Source organism: Pinus tabuliformis, chromosome 1_2 (genome assembly GCF_031772625.1).
Source record: "Pinus tabuliformis cultivar Carrire ecotype Pingquan chromosome 1_2, CPIR1, whole genome shotgun sequence".
Classification (NCBI taxonomy): domain Eukaryota; kingdom Viridiplantae; phylum Streptophyta; class Pinopsida; order Pinales; family Pinaceae; genus Pinus; species Pinus tabuliformis.
The window spans coordinates 804,308,125-804,330,699 of record NC_142298.1 but is presented as its reverse complement, the minus strand read 5'-3'; positions in this window follow the sequence as shown (position 1 = coordinate 804,330,699).

The window sequence follows — 22,575 nt, the reverse complement described above, 5'->3', positions numbered from 1 at the left end:
GTAGGGGTTCACTCCCTGGTATGATGGTAAAGGTTCCACCCTTCTTTTTGGGTGTTCATTTTTTTATGGGTTAAATCTTGTATTTAATAGGGTGTGAATTTCTTCCTAGGTTAAGTATTTAGTGGGGTAGTGGAGTGCAGATTTCTTGGTCACGATTATAACACTGGATATCCAGAAAAACAACATCAATAGGTTCTCAATCTTTCTTCTAAGCAATTTCATATTTAGAAAATTCTTTCATAAGTGCGGCTTTCAAAGTAATTTAAGGTTACATTAAATTTATTCTATATCAAATCTTGGAAAATACTATGATGATAATTATAATAAAAGTGATGTATGGAACTATGGTGTATGGAATATAATTACGTTGTAAGGCATTCCCCTCTGAGAAGAAATCCCCCAATTGCCACTCTGTACTCATCTGTAGCGTTAGATTGAGTGTTAAACGATTGAAAAAAGGTTAGCCATTGGATTCCAACACCAAATCCTAATTGAAATGTGAATTGACTGCTTGTGTTCGTCTGTTATCAACCGACTTCATGCTCCTTTGGAATTTCAACTTCTTCAACCATTGGGGTTTCCACTTTTTCTTCAACCGACAATTCAGACATGCTTGGAACCGGCTCCTCGGGCTTCATCATATGTGCCCATGGATATATTCTATTTTATCATGTCATCTGTACCTAGAGAGAAATTAAAAAGGAGTTGTTGTTATTCAAGGTGCTCGGTTGTAGAGAGAGGATGAATGTGACCATGCACCGCATAAGGGGATCCCTTTCAAGAGATTAATGTTACAGTCTTGCCAAGGCCAGTTGTTTCTTTCGATTGTTGTGTCTAGATTTTAGCCGATGGGATCACGCTTTACAACTGTGACTGTCGCTATACTAGCATCCTTCCTGGGGTGTTGGGAAGTCTTCTTAGTCCCCGATTCACATGATAAAGATCTATCTATTCATAAATACTTCAAGGTTGCTCTGTCAAGCTCCGACAAAGTAGACGCCAGATCTGAGCCCCTCGTTGAAAGGGAACCAATGGATCTCCTCATGTGCTATGTAAGTAGTAATTATGCCCGCACGTGAATGCCTCTGTTAATAACTGCACAATTGCATTGTCTTAGTAGCCTATCTTTTGTGGGGTGAATAATGGATTCATTGAATTTATTTCTGATCGTTGATGAAATGAATCTCTTTGATCCCTCTGATCATGTATATGATTGATTTTCTCATTCTTGAAATTACATCTATGAATCATTGTCTTTCTCTCCGGTCTACAAAATGTAAGTGATCAATTACAAAATCCTGGGGTTGCTCCGACGCCACCCATTGTTGTCATTTTCGGAAGCAAAAATGTAGAGTTGGCTCCAGTGTTGCAGTTCGGGTTCGATCAATTATTGACACCTAATATGGTGTCATGAAGGAAAGGCCATCAATCATATGCTTGTTGGTTTCCAAACCCATCTGAGAGATCCTCTCTGTTCTAGGTAATTTGAGAGCTAACCTCACTGCCATCTTATCAAACTCCCAGACTAATGTTTTCTTATAAACACCGTGGAGCCCAAAAATTTCAGAGATCAATTGAATTGCTTTGAAGATTCAAAACTAGATGTGTTTTTCCCAAATGCAGAAGCTAGCATTATGACAACAAACATATGTGGCCATGAAAGCTTCTATTGGGTGGGAAATAGGCAGATATGTCTAATCTTCCCTATGTGCTTTTCTACTTTTAGCATTTTGGAGTGCTGAATGATTCTATTTATGGAAGGAGGAGATCCCAAAAGCATATCATGTCCTGCGAGTGTCACATTGAAAGGATAAAGAGACTCAGCCCTGGTGCTTTTTCCATGATCAAATAGATTGGCCAACTCTCATATGACTTAATGAGAACTTTTAGAGAATGCACACTATCAGAATGACAAATAACATGAAAGTGGCACCTTACATAATCGATTGGAGTTGAAAATTTCTCCAATTTTTTCCAACATGCCATGACTTCCATAGAATTCTATTATCAAAATGTGCACGAGGAAAAATGAAATAAACACTTTATCCTTTGTAGCCCAGGTACGGGCCCCTCTCCTTTAAGCATCTTAGCACTATTCTCTGTATAAAATTCCCACAACAACAACTTCATGTATTTACATTTATCAGATATATTGGACTTTGCATGCATGAGAAGTACAAGCAAACTAATGGAAAAGTTATTAAAATCCATAGGGTTAGGTTGCTTTGACCTGATTTATGCTCATGCTTTTGTTTTGTTTTTAAAGTGAAATTTTCTTTAAAAAAATATATGATATTGTAATAATAAGTGTATATAATCATAATTATATAAATAATATGAGTAGGTTAGAAAAGTGATTCATCATTTAAGGAGATCATAGGGAGAATCATTACTTCATCATGGGTTATTATTGTATTCATTTTTAATGTAACTCTTAGTTGAGGAGATGAGTAGTTCATTTTTTTGGATAAATTTAATGAATGTTTTTTTTTTCTAGTTAAGACTAACCTAAGTACCCACGAGGATTTGAACCGGTGACCTATCGCAAGGAGTGCCTTAACAACGCACCCATTCACCGTCAATCCAAACCCCCATGGGCTAAATTTAATGAATGTTATTATATTAAGCTTTTTGAATTTGATTATGAATCTTTTAGATGCGGGCAAGGAACTTTATTACATATTGTTTTGCAATGACCTCTTTCATCCTTATCACCTCCAATATGAACCCAAAGTTCCAAAATAGATAATGCATTATTGAACAAGAATCCAAGACACGCTTTAAAGGATGAAGTGCTTATCACTTCATGTATATCATTGTGTATTTCATGATTGTAATTATGTTGTAGACATGGGATGTTGATTTTCTATATTTTTGAATTTTGTTTCTAATTGAATATACATAATGGTTGATTCATAGTGCAATTTGCTACATCAAGTAATTCATTATCATGTGAATGGAAGGAAATACTTCCCTTTCATTATCATGTGAATGGAAGGAAATACTTCCCTTTGTTTGGTATAAACCAATTCCATAACAATTGCCAAAAGTAGTAGAGAAATTTATTGTTTTGGTTATAGATGATTTTTTGAGGATCAAATTGGATGCAAAACTATATCTAAGAAGAATTACATAGCCTACCATGCTAAATCATTTTCTTGTAAGGAATCCTAAGAAATCCATAAATTGTTTTGTGGTTCCTTTTGATATTTTATCACAATGTCAATCTATTACACATAGATTATTGTTCCATGTGGTATGCATTCTTCATCTTGATTCAAGCCTATTACACTTTGAATTGTATTGGATGATAAAAACTCTAATCCACAAGGCACAACCCCATAGGGAACTACTATGACAATCACCATTTTCACTTAAGAAACATATCTTCATTAACTAACTCTCCTATGGCTCAATAAGGTTATCCTTAGTAGGATTGCTAATGAGGCATAAGGTGATGTGAATGTAGCTTTAGTGAAACGATTTTTTTACTATTTTAGGATATCAAAGAGGTGATGGAAGGCAATAGATATTAGTGCCAATCCAACAAGGAAACTCAAAATATGAGGTTTGGTTCCTGAGTCTAAATCTCTGCAAAAATGAGTTCAGGAGATGAGTAGCTCATTTTTTTGGGTAAATTTAATGAATGTTATTATATTAAGGCTTTTGAATTTGATTAGGAATCTTTTAGATGTGGGTAAGGAACTTTATTACATATTATTTTTCAATGACGTCTTTCTTCCTTATTACCTCCAATATGAACCCAATGATCCAAAATAGATAATGCATTATTGAACAAGAATCCAAGACATGCTTCAAAAGGTGAAGTGTTTATCACATCGTGTATTTAATGATTGTAATTATGTTGTAGACATGGGATGTTGAAGTTCTATATTTTTGAATGTTTCTAATTGAATATACACAATGATTGAATCATACTGCAATTTTCTACCTCAATTGAGTCATTATCATGTGAATGGAAGGAAATACTTCCCTTTGTTTGGTATAAACCAATTCCATAACAATTGCCAAAAGTAGTAGAGAAATTTATTGTTTTGGTTATAGATGATTTTCAGAGGATCAAATTGGACACAAAACTATATCTAAGAAGAATTACATAGCCTACCATGCTAAATCATTTTCTTGCAAGGAATCCTAAGCAATCCATAAATTGTTTTGTTTTTCCTTTTTGATATTCTATCACAATGTTAAACTATTACACATAGGTTATTGCTCTATGTGGTATGCATTCTTCATCTTGATTCAAGCCTATTACACTTCAAATTGCATTGGATGATAAAAACTCTAAGCCACAAGGCACAACCCCATAGGGAATTACTATCACAATCACCTTTTTCACTTAAGAAACATATCTTCATTGACTAACTCTCCTATGGCTTAATAAGGTTATCCTTAGTAGGATTTCTAATGAGGCATAAGGTGATGTGAATGTAGCTTTAGTGAAACAACTTTTTTACTATTTTAGGATATCAAAGAGGTGATGGAAGGCAATAGATATTAATGCCAATCCAACAAGGAAACTCAAAATATGAGGTTTGGTTCCTGAGTCTAAATCTATGAAAAAATGAGTTCAAGAGATGATTAGTTCATTTTTTTGTATAAATTTAATCAATGTTTTTTTTTTATAAGTGATGAACCTTCTATTAATCAAATTAAATTACATGATGTACAGAGTGCCCCAGATGACAAGGGCGGTAGGGAAGCTAACAAGACCCCAGAAAGACTCCACAACAGTCAAAAGGAGAGTCCAAAGAGCAAACAGGTACGAGACCCATGCTCAACAGACCGAAACTCCGAACCAAAAGACAACAAACAAAAGGCACGATCAATCCCCACGTTGAGGACAAGGCCCCGATCCAATGGTGAGCACGGATATCGCATGGCCAAGATGCTTGAGGAATAGCCGCGCGATGAGAGCGGTTTCCACTCTACCCTCAATGCCACGCGTCACCCCCTGACAGGAATCGGTAGCATTAACCAAAAACCAGAAACCAACAAAGTGCCACACGATAACCATTAAGGGAAAAAGAATCTGGTTTAGCATAGAGACGGGCCCACAAAGGGACCCTCCATGGACCATTAGGACCAGAGCCTTGAGTAACTTTCCTGACAAATCCCAACCGTAGAAAGCAGCGGCCCCATCCAATGCTCCACGGAGATATTGCACACCTGTGATGCACGGAGTTTAGCCGCGCGATAAGAGCAGTTTCCTCTCTCATCACAACTCCACGTGTAACCCCCTAAGTGGAATCGTGTGCTCCTTCCACTAAACCAAATACCATTCAGAGCCCGCGCGATATACCACTTGTGGTTTTGCTATCGTGGTATCACCAAAAGAAGACCATCTGTCCGATCTCGCTGAGCCAACTGTACAACAACAGTCCAATCTGTGTCATTACCTGACTCGAAACCGTCATCTGTCCTTCGCAAGCCATGAAAGTTGTGAGGAGTAACCCTGAACATAAAACAAGGATGGATTAGAAGATGTCATCCTCACCCTTATCCTTAGGATCAGCACTGTCCATCCATGAGTCCCAATCTGCATTTGCCTACGTGACAAAATCCTCTCGTAGCTTCCCGGCAGGAAGCAACACCCATGGATGTCGAGAATCCCTGTCCTTATTGGCCACTCCTTCGTTGGCCAACCTATCTGCAAGCATATTTGCTTTCCTTCTGACATGAACAAATCTTAAAGTTTTAAGGATTTGTAATTGTGTGTGGATGCGGTAAAACACCTGTAGCAACTTCCAGTGCTTTGACACTTTATCTGGCAAGGTTCCATTTTTTATTTTCTTGGTTGCTTTGATGACCAATTCCAAATCAGCTTCAATGATAACATTCTGTAAATTTGCCTCCACCAGTATCTCTAAACATTGATCTAAAGCTAAAAGTTTAGCCATGTTATTGGTACCCTTTCCCAGGTGGCCATGGAAAATGTATTTAATGTGCCCCTCAGGATCCTTGATGGCACCCCCGAAGCCAGCTTCCCCTGGATTGCCGTTAGAGGCTCCATCAATATTTACTTTGAAGAAGCCCTGAGGAGGGGGCTGCCAACCCTTATCCCCAGAGTTTATTGCTCTCACTTTCTTCTTTATTCCTTGAGGGTTGATGGATTGAAGACCCAAATTATTGATAATGTGTTCCTCATGAGGCAGAGGGGGATTCGAGGGATTTGTTCTCAGAATGCTCCTAACTGTTTCCTTGGGTTGTTTTGAAATTTTATTGATGATAAGCAAGGGCTCCCTGGCTTTATTTTTGAAGATCTACATGTTGCATTCTTTCCAAATATTCCAAATGACAAAGCCTAGTGCAAGCATCCAGGCTTTATTGATGATCTCATTATCTGAGAAGTTCTTCCTCCATTTTGTCAAAGTGTTGGATATGCTAAGCCTGTCCCTGTCCATTTGTCTGAAGCTTGAGGCCACCCAATCCCATATTTTAGCAAAAAAGGTACAAAGATTTAGAAGGTGTTCAATCGTTTCCTCATGAGAGCCACAAAGGTGACATTTAGAGGGGAAAATGAAACCTTTCTTAAGAAGGTTTTCCCAAGTTAGGATTTTCCTTTGATGAAATAGCCAAATAAATAATTTTATTTTCATCCAATGAGGTGTTTGCCATAACTCCTGCCAGACTTTCTCAGCATTTACAAAGTTAAATCCTGTGATTACCTGTTTTGCCTCTTTGAGGTTAAATTTTCCTTCATTATTCTTTCCCCATCTTAATTGGTCAGGTGAGGAGGAAATCAAAATCCTTCTTTGCTCTAAGTTCATGGCAAGAACCTCTACCATGACCTTCAGAGGGCTCTCTTCATTGTAACTTATGTCCTTCCATTTCCTCCATTTTTCCTTATCCCTCCCCTGATCCCAGAAATCTTTTACTAATAAAAGACCTTTGTTGTCTATGTCTATTTTGAGGGCTACCAGTTAATTCCTATTCAAGATGGGTTCTTTTTGCCATCTATCCTCCCAGAAACGAGCCCAGTCCTCTGCTCGAATTTCCCAAAAACAGTGTTGTTGAACAATCCATTTTTTCTCCCATGCAAGGTTCCATATGTAAGAGCCCCTGATTTGTCCTGTCATTCTAATGTGATCTTGTTCCTGCCAGTGCTTGGTGTACTTTTGTGTCCAAAGCTTAGCCCAGGGGGCTCTCGGCTTCTTGATCCAATGCCACCAGAGCTTTGCTCCCGAAGCTTGACTCAAAGTTTCCGGATCATGCAGCCCCAAACCACCATGGCTTTTGGGTTTGCAGAGCTTGTCCCAAGCAACTAGAGCCCACTGATTTTTCTCTTCCCCCCTGCCCCACAGAAAGTTTCTTTGAATGCTTCTTATTTGCTACTTAATACCTTGAGGAGCAGGGATAGTCGCAAACATGAAAATGGGAATGGCCTACAATACCGCTTGAGTGAGCACAAGCCGCCCAACTAAGTTTAAAGCTCTGCACGTCCAATTGCTGATTTTGTCTTGAAGTTTGTTTAAAATAGGTTCCCATATTTGCTTACACATAGGTTTGTCTGTGAGGGGAATGTCAAGATATTTGGAAGGCAACTGGGCCCTTTGAAAACCAAGAATCCTTGTGATATTTCTCTGTATAGCAATATTAGTGTTAAAGAAAAAATCTTTGGACTTGTTTTAGCTTACCTCTGTGCCTGCTGCCATAGTGAAATTGTTTAAGATGTCTTTGATTGCCTTTGCTTCCTTAACTGTTGGTATACCCTGCAGCATGGTATCATCCACAAATTGTTGATGAGTGTTAGCTTCTCCATCCGGGGTGAGCTTGATCCCCTGAATTCTACCTTCAATATTTGCCAATTTGATTGCCCTACCAAGCCCTTCCATCATGAGGACAAAGAGGAAGGGGGAGAGTGAATCGCCTTGTCTGAGCCCTTTGGAAGGTGTAAAAGTATTAGAGGGAGCTCCATTAAGCAGAATGGAGAAACTAGTCGAGGTGACTAGTGCCATAACCCATCTTATCCAGTTTTGGTCAAAGTCATAGGCTTTTAGAATGGCTCTAATGTAAGACCAATTGATTTTATCATAGGCTTTCGCAAGGTCCAATTGAATGATCATACCTGCTTACTTGTTGCTCTTGAGAGAGTGTACCACCTCATGTGCTTGGATGATGTTGTTCAAAATCTATCTTCCTTCCATATATCCTGTTTGTTCTTCAGAGATGAGAGAAGGTAGCAGAGGCTTAAGTCTATTGGCTATCACTTTGGAGATGATTTTATGCACCACATTGCATAAGGCAATGGGCCTAAACCCATCTGGAGTCAAAGCATTTACCTTTTTGTTGATTAAAGCTATAAGGGTCGCATTTAGTGCTTTCAAAACCTTTTTATGTTGTCTTGAATCTTCCACAACCTCAAGGATGTCCTGTTTGACTGTATCCCAACAGGCTTTGAAGAAATCAACATTGAAACCATCTGGGTCTGGTGCTTTTCCACTCTGCATTTCCTTGATCATGTCACTGACCTCCTCTTCTGAGACTGGCCTATTGAGATTGTGGTTGTCCTCGCTGGTGACTAACTTGGGAATGTGTTGGGTGAACTTATCAATGAACCTAGATCTGTCTTCCAGTGGCTCCTTTGAAATGTTAGAGAAGTGTTGAACTAGGGTTGATTCCATGTCCTTGTAAGCAACAAGCTCAATACCTTGCGAATCATTTAGCTTTGTGATTTTGTTATGTGCCCTGTGGTCCATAGTGGATTTGTGGAAGAACTTAGTGTTCCTTTCTCCCTCTTTAATCCATTGAATTCTGGATTTCTGTCTCCAAAATGTTTCCTCTTGTAAGCAACGCTCCTCCCATTCTTCTTGCAAAGAGTTAGTTAGTTTTTGCCTTTCCTCATTGAAGCCCTCTGTGATTTTGATCTGATTGATTTCCTAGAGTTTCTGCTCAGTACTCATTCTGGCCTTGATGATATCACTAAATTCCTTTTTGTTGCAATCCTTAAGTTTGGATTTAATGTGTTTCAGTCTCTGCTGGAGCATGTACATCTTAGTGCCCTAAATATTCAAATCCTCCTTCCACCATTTGGCAATGTTACTGGTGAATTTGGGGTGAGAGAGCTAGGCATTTTCGAATCTAAATGGCCTATTTCTTGGAGTGCTCATAAAGGAGGCTTCTAGTTGAACTAGCCAATGTTTCGAGCCTCCAAAGGGCAGAATGGACGATGTGATGGCTGAACCTATGAGGAGTAGATCCTCAGAAACGATAAACCTATCCAGTTTTGATGCCACTTGGGAAACCCCTCCTTTTTGTTGTTCGAAGTGAAGGTTCCATTTATAGTCTCTGTAGGAATTTACAGGGTAAGTTCCTCAGAAAGAACACCAAAAGGACACCGCTCACAACCAGATCTCAAATCAATACACCAGTATTTTTGACGTGGTTAGAACCCTCAAAGTGCAAGGAGGGAAACAATCCACGGCCTGTCCCAACGTGGGTACTACAGGCAATTTATTAATCAAAGAATGAAAATTTACATAAGCTTCTCTCATGCACGGATTACCCGAACAATGACCCTCCATGCACTTTAAATAGAACTCATGGACCAATCGGGTGTCAAGCCACAGATCAAGTGTCGGTAATACCGAGGTGAGAGTGAACCGTCGGATCACTACATATCGTGACCGTCGGATTGTAAGTTACAAAATGTACAATGGTAAAGAAAGACACTTTACCTAACTCTATACTAGACCAAGTTGAACTTAACTATATCATATGTGTCGGAATATCCTAACATCCCCCCTTAAGAACAACTTGGGATAGGATTGAAGGATTTACAAATATGACACAATAGGAGAAGGAAGGAGGCACTAGAGCCTATCCCCCCTTAGTGACAACTTCCTGAACTCCAAGCATATATCGAAGTTTAGTGAACTTCGCCTCTGTGAGAGCCTTTGTGAAGATGTCTGCAACCTGATCATCTGTTGAACAATATTGCATTTCAAGAACATGGTCATGAATGAGCTTTCTGATGAAGTGCATGTGTAGTTCAATGTGTTTGCTGCGCTGATGCTGGACTGGATCTTTGCATAGCTGAATGGCACTTTGATTATCACACCAAAGTGTGGTAGGATGCTGCTGCTCAAAGCCAAACTCTGATAGGATCTGACGAAGCCACAAGGCTTCCTTACTAGCTTCCACGGCACCACGATACTCTGCTTCTGCTGACGAAAGAGAAATGGCAGCCTGTTTCTTACAAGCCCATGTAATAGGTCCTGAACCAAGAGTGAAGACATAACCGGCAGTAGACTTCCGATCATCAGGGTCACCAGCCCAATCAGAATCAGTGAAACCAACTAATAGAGGAGCTGCTTTGGCACTGTAATGAATCCCAAACTGTACTGTACCTCGAACATAACGAAGTATTCTTTTAGCTGCTTTCCAATGACTTTCACGGGGGTTTTGCATAAAACGAGCAACAAGGCCAACAGCAAAGGAAAGATCAGGACGAGTATGGGTTAAATACAAGAGTTTTCCTACAAGTTGACGGTATAAGGTAGCATCAACTTCAGGAGAAGTACAAGAGACTGAAAGTTTGACTCCAGACTGAAAGGGAGAAGGGGCTGGCTTACAGTCTTCCATGTGAAAATGATGAAGAATATCACAAGCATACTTGGACTGGGAAAGGAAAATACCCTCCTTGGATTGCAAGACTTGAAGACCGAGAAAATAGTGTAAGTGTCCTAAGTCTGTCATTTCAAATTTATTTTTAAGGCTGGACTTCACATGGTTTATAAGGTTGGGATCACTACCAGTAAGAATAAGATCATCAACATAAAGAACAAGGATGATAAGAGAGTTGCCCACTTTCTTGGTGTAGACAGTATTGTCAGAATGACACCTAGAAAAGCTAGATTCTAAAAGAAAGCTATCCATTTTGGCATACCAAGCCCGAGGAGCTTGCTTGAGACCATAAAGGGATTTCTTGAGTTGACAAACAAGGCTGGAGTCTGTTTGTATGAAGCCAATGGGTTGTTCCATATAGATTTCTTCCTGCAAGTCCCCATGCAAGAAGGCAGATTTAACATCCATCTGATGGACTTCCCATTTTAAAGAGGCAGCAAGGGAAAGAACAAGGCGGATAGAGTTCATTTTGGCAACAGGGGAGAAGGTTTCAGTGTAGTCAATGCCTTCAACCTGTGAAAAGCCCTTAGCAACAAGACGAGCTTTATGTTTATCAATTTTCCCATCTGGTCCATACTTGGTTCTGTAAACCCATTTGCATCTTACAAGTTTGCGTCCCTTTGGTAGAGGAACAAGATCCCATGTATCATTTGTCAACAATGAATGATATTCTTCATTCATAGCTGCTTCCCAATGTGGATGGCCTGAAGCTTCTGCAAAAGTGTCAGGATCATGATTTACTGGAGCTTGAGCCAGTAAAGAAGAGGCTCTTTCAAACTGAGAACGTGTACGTCGCTAATCTGTAGGATCACCGGCAAAATCACCTGCTGCATCCCGAGTAGCACGGACCCATCTTGGAAGTTGAGGATCCTGAGAAGGTGGGGGAGGATTATCATCCTCACTTTCATCATCTAAAGAAGAAATGTTGTCAAAAGTAGAAGAGATAGGAAGAGGTGGCACATCAGCCGGACTCGGCTCGCAGGCCGATTTATTTTCATCAAATTTTACATCTCTTCTAATGATAACATTTTTGGACTTAAATGGAATAAGTCTATAACCTTTTACATCTTCAGAATATCCAACAAAAGTACATTTCTCACTCTTAGGTTCTAAAGCTTTATGCTTTTCATCTGGAATATGGGCCCATGCTTCACTTCCAAACACACGAAAGTGACTTACATCTGGTTTAATGGAACTCCAAGCTTCTTCTGGAGTGATATTCTCTAGAACCTTAGTAGGAGTGCGATTGATTATATAATTTGCACAATTAATTGCTTCGGCCCAAAAACTAAGACTGAGTCCTTTAGATTGCAGCATACAATTAGCCATTTCCTTTAAGGTGCGATTTTTCCTTTCAGCTACACCATTTTGTTGTGGAGTGTATGGAACAGTATGTTGCATTTGAATTCCATTTTCGGTGCAAAAGTTGATGAATGTGTTTTTAACATATTCTCCACCATTATCAGTTTTTAGCTTAAGAATTTGATGTCCAGATTGTTTTTCAACAAAGGCTTTGAAGGCCAAAAATGTGTTAAATACTTCGCTCTTGAGTTTTAAGAAGTATACCCAAGTGCGTCTGGAGAAATCATCAATGAAAGTTAAGAAGTACTTGCAGCCAGAGAATGAAGCAACAGGAAGAGGACCACATAAATCACTGTGCACAAGCTGTAAAGGGGCTGAGGCGTGCCAAGAGGCACGTTTGTCAAAACTGTCCCGATGATGTTTTCCGAGTACACATCCGGAACAAACACCATCTCTGCAAGATACCATAGGAAGACCTGTCACCATATTTTCTTTACATAGATGCTGAAGGGAGCGATAGTTTAAGTGACCAAATCGCTCATGCCAAAGTTTGCTCACTTCATCATTATGAGCAACAAATACTGAGGGAAGATTTGATGACCCAAAGTTGTGAAACTTATACAACCTTGTGGAATCATCAGCAAGACCAGTAGCTAGAATCTGTTTAGGATCTTTTAGATCCTTGATTACAACATCATGAGGTGAAAATTCAACAATTTTACCTTCACCTGAATGAGTTATCTGATAGACAGATAGAAGGTTGCAGGATAAGGTTGGAACACATAATACATCATTAAACTGACCATTGTCTAGATGAACAGTTCCAGTCCCTACAACATTAAGAGATCTATCATCACCAACATATATATTTTTGGTGTTACAATCATTTAAAGAAGAAAACATGGCTTGGTTTTTGGCCATGTGATAAGAGGCTCCAGAATCAATGAGCCACTCATGAGAATGAGAAGAAGAAGAAGATACATTTAATGCATAACCAGACTGAGATGATTGACAACGACATGCAGAAAGTGCCATTCCGGAAGTTGAAGTTGAAGTAGGCTCCACATGGATGTTATGTTTCTTCATTGCGGCTTCCAAGGCTTCCATCTTCTTAAAGCATTTAGATTCTAAGTGGCCATCTCGATTACAAAAGTTACAATGTCTATCAGTCTTCTTCCATTTGTTTTTATTTGTCTTATCATTTTGCTGAAATGATCTTTCATTTTGAGGCTGAGTTGGTTTAGGACCATTCTTTTGAGGATATGACTTCTTAGGATTCTTTGAATTTGGTTGCTGCTGGGCGGCTAATGCTTTCGTGGAAGAGTTTCCAAGATTAAGAAGACCAAGGTGTAAGAGTTTTTCTTGTTCTCTTATTAAGGAATCACAAAAGGAGTCAAAGGAAGGGGCCTTGTAGTCTTTTCCTTGACAAATGAAAGCTTCCCTTGTAGAATGGAAAGTGGAAACAAATACAGAGTAGGCTGGTCCCAACTTAGTAAGGATGGAATAAATAAGGTTACCATCTTCTTTCTTAACTTTAACACCTTCCAAGAGATATCTAAGGGTCTTGAATTTGGACAAGAAATCTTCAATGCAAGAAAAATTATTAGGATCCAAAGTAAGCAACTCATTTTCAAGTTGATGGGCTCTAATTTCATTTTTAATCCCAAAAACTTTAGCGAGTTTTTCTAATGCTTCATGAGGAGTCTCAAGTTCTGCAATGTGGAATCTAAGATCAGGAGAAATAGACATCCCTATCAAACCACGTGCTTGATCTTGTCTATTTTCCCATTTTGCAGCCTTGTCTTCATCTTTTGGTTTCTTCTCTTGGTCTGTGGCTATTCTGAAGAGACCTTTACTTCTAAGTAAATCTTCCATGTAGGCTACCCATTGGAAGTAGTTAGTGCTGTCAAGAATGACTTGGCATGGACTTTCCATTTTTTTTTTTTTAAACTGAAGCTGAAGATGCTGAAAGTAAGTGTTCCAATGGATAGATCTCGAAAAAATAGGCGGTTTTAAAAAAAACGGCTCTGAAAAAGGCTTCCGGATGAAGAAGTTATGGCTTTTTTAAAAAAAATTGTTGATGTTGCCGGCAAAGTGCGCGAATGTGCGGGAATGAAAAAATCCGCCCCCACAAAATGGAGACTTGAACCCAAGACCTCTACTCTCTAAAAATAGCTTTGAACCAATTGATCTATACAAAAAATTTGAGAGAGAGAGAGAGAGAGAGAGAGAGGGGGGGGGGGGGGGGGGCCTTGGTTTGCGTGCTTGCCTTGAGAAAGCTCTTTTTCCCTACAAAACACAAAACACAAAACCCAACACGAATATGCAAAGAAAAACGAACCTTGCGGCTCGAAGTTAGCTTTAGCCAAAAAACTAGAAATTTTTAAAAAAAAATCTCAAAGTTAGCTTTAGCCGAAAAACTAAATATTTTTCTCAATGTTTCTGATTTTCCGAGATCACACTAAGGTGCAGGGAAAAGAGCATACGCATGAGAAAAATCCTTCCTTTCTGTTTCTGATTTGCCCAGATCGCACAGAGTCGCAGGGCAAAGAGCATACGCAGAAATGAAAGGTATAGATCCGGTTAAAAAAAAGGGCTAAATAAACCGAAACCGAAATAAGCAGAGAGAAAATAACAGTAAACTGCAAAAAACACTGTATACCTCCCGATCTGAAAAATGACGCAGCTAGGGCTACCGGAAACCTTTTCGCGTGAAACGAAAGGGGTTCCTCACTGGAACAGATGCTCCAAACGCAACAGAGCAGTCCTCTCGGCCCGAAAGCAGTCAAAAACAGCAGATCTAGGAAACGACAGCCGCATGCAGTTCTACCGGCTTCAGATTTGGATCACCAACGGACGCGGCCCTCAAATAGCTCCGATTCCATGTAGGAATTTACAGGGTAAGTTCCTCAGAAAGAACACCAAAAGGACACCGCTCACAACCAGATCTCAAATCAATACACCAGTATTTTTGACGTGGTTAAAACCCTCAAAGTGCAAGGAGGGAAACAGTCCACGGCCTGTCCCAACATGGGTACTACGGGCAATTTATTAATCAAAGAATGAAAATTTACATAAGCTTCTCTCATGCACGGATTACCCAAACAATGACCCTCCATGCGCTTTAAATAGAACTCATGGACCAATCGGGTGTCAAGCCACGGATCAAGTGTCGGTAATACTGAGGTGAGAGTGAACCGTCAGATCACTACATATCGTGACCGTCGGATTGTAAGTTACAAAATGTACAACGGTAAAGAAAGACACTTTACCTAACTCTATACCTAACTCTATACTAGACCAAGTTGAACTTAACTATATCCTATGTGTCGGAATATCCTAACAGTCTCAGTATCCACCAATCCCATGTTCATGAGGAAATCTTGGAAGGCTTCAGAGTCTCTGCCAAGCTGTCTAGTGCGTCCTTTTTTTTCCGAGAGAGATCTTATCATACTTAAATCTTCTACAAGTATCAAGGGTATATTGGGATAGCGTGCTCTGAGACCTTCCAAGGAGGTGAGTAGCTTGAGTTTATCAGCTTGCTGTTGAAGGCCATATACATTAGTTATCATGTAAGTCTCCTTGTCACCTATGGGACTACACACCAAAGAAAGATAGTTCCTGGATGCTTCCACATCCAGGATTCCCAATTTCTATGCATCCCACAACGTGAGAATCCCACCTGCAGAGTTATTAGCTTTAACTTCCAGTTAATCATACTTGATTAAGCATTTATTATGCATTTCTATTATTTTCGCCATAGAACATTTTGTCTCGTGAATAAAGACCATATCTGGTTTTACTTCTTTTATTCTATTGTTGAGATTTCTTTGTTTCCTTCTACTACCTAAACCTATAATATTCCAGGTTGTAAGCTTCATTAAGAAAGGTTGGTAAAAGAGTAGCTGGTGAGATCTTTCATCTTACCTGAGTTAATCAGTAGTTTCCCACATTCAGTTAGCAGTTCATTCTGCCTTTTCCTTCCTTTCTTCCTTCCTGTGTTTTTTGGAGATAGTGTCTGCCGGTTGTCCATCATTTTGACCCCACTCTGCTCATGGATTTCATGGTTTCTTTTGACTCCAGTTCCCTTCAATTGTGTCCTCCAGAGAAAGAGTTGTTGGACTCAATCATAATCTTCTTTTGGCAATGAGTCCACTCCTTTGTTCTTTCCTTGTTCTAGAAATTGTTCCGGATCTAGATTCTCCCTGTCTAGAATCTCCTGCAGTTCTTGATTCTCCGTACCTGCCTCACTTGGAGTCATTTCATGGTCCTTGCTAATCTCCATGCAGTTTTGTAGCTCCTCTGTCTGCTGGTTATTTACTGGGAAATCCTCCATTTCAGTTTCCATATCCTACTCCTTGGGAACATTCTCCTTGACTTGGGTTGTCTCCACGCTCTCCTCCACTTCCTCTAGGATTTTGAAACTATTGTGTCTTGTCTGTTTGTCTTCGCTTGTCTTCTTATGTGATCTTTTACCCCCTTTCCCTTTGCCCCCAACCTTGGTAAAACCCTCATGATCTTTGTCCACAGAGGTTTTCCCATTACTTTCCACATTGTTTGTGGGGTAGTCTCTAAATAGATGGCCATGTTCATGACATTTGCGACATCTGAATGGAGTGTGCTCATAGTCTACCGTTTGCACCCATTCCTCATCATATACTTCTAAGATTATTGCTTCTGGAAGGGCTCTTGATAGATCCATTTCCACACATATTTGGGTGAAGGAGGTATATTTACCTTTAAGAGTTGCCTCTGATATTTTGAGAAAATGCTCTAGCTTGTTGCCTATATTTTTTAAGGACTCTGCTTGCCAATAGTCTAGAGGTAAAGAGTATAGCCTAATCCATACCGGTACGGATGCGAATGTTTCACATTCTGGCACAAAGTTCGATGTCCAAGGACGCATGTAGAGTCCTGCTACGGCGTAGGAGTAAGGTCCCCCCTCAAACACTCTATCTTTATCGTCCAGGTTCGCAAACACCACTGTGAAGAAGCCCTTAGAACCCAGATGCAAATGTATTTCTCCGTTGGGCTTCCAGTGGCTCCTGATCCAAATGTATAAAGCCCTCTCCGTTGGCCATAACCCCATGAACTTGCAGATGATCGCATGTTCTCTCATATGGTCTCTATGCACTTGAATCACTGGATCACTTAATATAACTTTGGGGATAATGCTCGATTTGGGTTTGCAGACTCCTGAAGTTTTTCCGCTGCTGCCTCCCTTCTCCCTTTCTTGACTCGGTTTCTGTTGGTTTCCTTCCTTATCCTGAATCTCATTCCTTCCCACTGTTTTCTTGCCTCTTGTTTCTGAAATCTTTTCCATCGGTATTTTGAACTGCTTCCCTCCTACCTCCTTGTCTCCCTCCGTGACGGCTTGACTGTAGGAGGGAGTGGCACTCCCCCCTGCACGACCTGCCATAGAACCCTAAAACCAATCTCGTCGCCAACTTCAACCTTTCACAAGTTGCAGAGCTTTTCCTTTACCTTGAACTATGACATTTTCATAAATTTAATGAATGTTATTATATTAAGGCTTCTGAATTTGATTATGAATCTTTTAGATGTGGGCAAGGAACTTTATTACATATTGTTTTTCAATGACCTCTTTCATCCTTATCACCTCCAATATGAACCCAAAGATCCAAAATATATAATGCATTATTGAACAAGAATCCAAGACATGCTTCAAAAGGTGAAGTGCTTATCACATCCTGTATTTCATGATTGTAATTATGTTGTAGACATGTGATATTTATGTTCTATATTTTTGAATGTTTCTAATTGAATATACATAATGATTGAATCATAGTGCAATTTTCTACCTCAATTGAGTCAATATCATTTGAATGGACGGAAATACTTCCCTTTGTTTGGTATAAACTAATTCCAAACAATTGCCAAAAGTAGTAGAGAAATTTATTGTTTTGGTTATAAATGATTTTTGGAGGATCAAATTGGATGCAAAACTCTATCTAAGAAGAATTACATAGCCTACCATGCTAAATCATTTTCTTGCAAGGTATCCTAAGCAATCCATAAATTGTTTTGTGGTTCCTTTTTGGTATTTTATTACAATGTCAAACTATTACACATAGGTTATTGCTCCATGTGGTATGCATTCTTCATCTTGATTCAAGCCTATTACACTTCAAATTGTATTGGATGATAAAATCTCTAATTCACAAGGCACAACCCCATAGGGAAATACTATGACAATCACCATTGTCACTTAAGAAATATATCTTCACTGACTAACTCTCCTATGGCTCAATAAGGTTATCCTTAGTAGGATTACTAATGAGGCATAAGGTGATGTGAATGTAGCTTTAGTGAAACAACTTTTTCACTATTTTAGGATATCAAACAGGTGATGGAAGAAAATAGAGATTAGTGCCAATCCAATAAGGAAACACAAAATATGAGGTTTGGTTTTTGAGTCTAAATCCCTCCAAAAATTAGTTCTTTTGTTGCAAAAGGTAGTCGTGGGAAGGCCAAGTCTACAAAGTTTGTGTCTAGGTCGCAGAAGGATGGCTTGCAATTCTCGGTAGGAAGAATTTCCAGGTTCCTTCTGGACAAAAGTATGCAGAGCGTGTTAGGGTTGGTGTTCTGGTGTACCTTGCTATTGTTTTTGAATATATTATTGCTGAGGTTTTGGAACTTGCTTGTAATGCTGCGCAGGATAACAAGACGAATATTATAGTCCTTACATAGCATGGAAACCAAGGATTAAGGCCACACTGTTGCCTCAAAAGTCATGAGAATTATCAATCGATTAAGAATATGGATTGTTGGAGATAAATATTGTGTAGGGTTTGTTTTTTAACTTTTTGTTTGTTTTCGTACCCTCTTCGCCTTTATCAACATGTAGAGCCATTTAAAATATTGTGGACACCATGATATTTCATATGTAGGCTCACCATCCATTAGAAGCCCTACATTGTGCATATGAAAACATAAGTAGGAATGTATTGTAGCTACTCTATGTATGACCCCAATAATGTGGCTTTTTTATTTCCCGTGAATTGTAAATTGGTTATAGACAAAATGCTAAAACTTGTGCAGAATATATTGCAAAGAGTTCAAAATCCCTTGTTTCTTGAGAATTATTAATTGACTGAGAATATGGATTGTTGATGATAAATGTTGCATAGGGTTTGTTTTAACTTTTTGTTTGTTTTGGTACCCTCTTCACCTTTTTCAGCATGTAAAGCCATTTATAAGATTTCATATGCAGGCTCACCATCCATTAGAAGCCCCACATTGTGTATATGCAAACTAAAGATGAAACATTTCTTAGCTACTCTATGTATGACCCCAATAATGTCGACTTATTAGTTCATGTGAAGTGTAAATTTCTTATAGAGAAAATGACCAAATTTGTGTAGACTCCATTGCAAAGGGTTCAACAATGGCATAAAATGTTTATTAAGAGAATGTAAATTCTGTGCATATAGAATTTGAATAGAAATATTGTACTAGAGTGGTTATGCATTTATATTCATAGCTTAAAAACTAATGTTTTGGTCAATAAGAGTGATATTTATGTCATATGTTTCAGAGGGTTTTTTAATGTATTTTTCGATCTAATTTGCCCAAAATCGAAAAGTATTTGTTTCAATCACAAGTTAGAGTTCTCCAAGGGTTTTTCATGTTGTTGAATCCATACATGTAGTTAAAAACACATTTTAAATAATAAAGACCACGATTTGGAAAAATATTATTTTCATTAGTGAAAGACTCCAAAATTGTATAGTCCCCACTTATCTCTCCCTTACATGTGAGATCTATTTTTAGCTTGGATAAATTTTACTCATGTATTTTGATGGGTTAAGCCCTTTTAATATATATTGGCGAGATATATTTCCCCGTATTTTGTTGTGCCTTTCACTTCCAAAGACTTGTATTGACCACCAACATTGGTGTGACATCACATGGTCAATTGTACTCACTCCAGTTACGATTCAGATGAATGTACACTCTAGTTGTATGATGAAGAATGGCAGTGGTACAAATCATTAGGCTTTTTGTTACCTCAATTCATGGTAATCACATATCTCAGGGCATTGAAATCCATTTCACGTTATTTCTAAGTTTCCATAGGAAGATTTCACACCTGTTTTGGATGGCCCATGAAATTTCAACTATGTTTCTCAAAAACCGTAGCTACTAGTGATATGCACCTACCTGGAGCCTTGATGTGATTTTCTTCCAAGGTTGAACATTTGACCGAAGCATATTAATTATTTATGAGAAAAATAGTCCACATGTTGAATGTGCTCAAACTGTATCTCTTTATCTAACCTTTGGCATCTATTTTAGAAGGCTTGAATTCAACTTGATCTTCTTATAATTTATCCCTAGAGTTTGAATTGGGGGAATAATGTAAATGGATTTGAATGAAACGCAAGAGAGCTATACCAATTGCAAGAAATCTTGAATCCAAAATAAGGTTGGCATATATAAATAAGGTGTGGATAAATTCCAACCATTCAAGTAGGAAAATACAAATAGGGTGTGGATAAATTCCAACTATTCAAGTAGGCAAATATTTCAGACACAAGTGTCGTGAGTGCAAATACATATGGATGTTCAACCAAAAAACTAAATCAGGGTCTTATGGTCAATAATTGCTAAGGATAAAGATCTTTGCTATAATTGCCAAGGATAAAGATATTTTCTATGTCTACAATGCATTCTTTGGCAACTATGCTAAATAACCAAAAAGAGAGAACCTGATACTATGAAGACCTACCCGGATGCGGGTGACAATCCAGACATTAATAATGATTAGACTGGTGGGTGGTGAGAGGACAAGCCACATGGCCGTCTACGTTCCCTCCCATGCCAGCCTGAGCCGAATTGATGGCAGCCTGCAAGCTGCATTTAATGGGTACTCTAGCCGAGAATTACCCATTATGCGCATAGATATGGACTCCTCTCGCCATAATGTTGTTCCTCCCCCCTGCTCCATTGCAATTGTCTGCCCCAAGCTGCTAAACCCTGTTCTCGCACTATTACCGGGAGCCGTTGCTGGTTAGTGAGTTGTGTAGACCTTGGAAATGGGCATCACTACTCCCAAACCAGGCTTTGCAATTTGACATTTGCCCAGCCTTCCCTTGCTCATCCTCTGCTCAATTCATCAGCCAACTCTCCCACTAATAGCTTGGCTTGGCATTCTGCTATGGCACGCACTCGTCATCGAATAAGAAGCCGAAGAGGAGAAAGTCATGGTAGTAGTGTTCACCCTCCTGCGACACCAAGCCCTGACCCTGCATCCCCCTCCCCTTCCCCTGAAATTCCCAACCCACATGGCTCCGTCTCCGGCAGGTATCCTGATACTCGTAGTGGTCGTGGACATGCACAACTTCAAGGTGTTTGCCGAAGAGACACTGCTGTCCACACTACCAACTTTCCTCTTCCCCCTCACCCAACTCCCCACTCGACCTAATTTCACTTCTGCAGCACCTTGAATAGACCTGTCATTATAGCCACCATCACCATCGTTTTCTCTAAATAAAACGAGCCGCAGGATGCCCCGTCGGGAAGTACTGGAGTGCAGCAAGGGGAGGCTCACAGGCTCAGGAATGATTGTGGTTCAAGCAAGCAACCGATGGACTAGGAGATGGGTACCCTGGATGGCAAGGCTCTGGGTGGCGGTCAGCATGCTGTGAAAGGAAAACCTGGAGACACGTGACCATCGGGTGGCAGCATGGTTGATGCATCAGGACCGCATGCAGTTGTTGGCAGCTCTGGTGGCGTCCAAACTGCTCGTGGGCCACAAAGCGGTGTGTCGGAGGAGGAGGATGATTGGTATCAGTATGTGTGCCTCATCAAAGAGGAGCCCACCCCAGACGAACTCAAATGACGACACGTGGCAGCCAGGTGTCACCCTTATGCCAGTTGAGGTCTCCTTTGCTGACTGGCTCTTTTATGTTATGGTTGTTCTGTTGAAACTTCTCTGGGTTTATTACCATGTTTTGATATTTCTTGTTTTAAAGATTGATAGCCCACATATGGGTATTTTTTGCCTTTGCGGACTGGTTTCCCCATCGATGGGGCAGTCAAGTTATTTTTTGATAGACGATGTTCAGTACTGTTGAGGCCTGTGCCTCATTGTAAACATATTTTGTTACATATTAATAGATTAAATTTACTTAGAAAAATAAAGATACTATGAAGACCTCCCTTTTTAACTAATATCCAAAAACCTACTCACATCCTTTGGCAACATAATCATATTTGCATTGGATATAAGCGAGCATAGATCCATCTTATGTACGGATCTAACATGAGCCGAGAGGGATCAAATTTCTTCACGTGTAAACTTTTTAAGAGTACAAAATGCAATGTGTTATTTTTCATTGTTTAAATTGTATTTTTGAATGCTAAATAAAGTATATATAAGACAAAATAAAAATTTTAACCATAAAAGGCTTCTTCTTTTTTTCTATATATAGATATATATGAAGTTGATATAGACATAAATTAGTTAACATAGATCTTCAAATAGCTTATTTAAATCTCTTATTGAAATATTTTTGAAAAGTATAAGATTTAAACAGAGATTAATTTTTTATTTTAAACATAATTTTTAATTTTAAAAAGACACAAAAAAAATAGACAAAC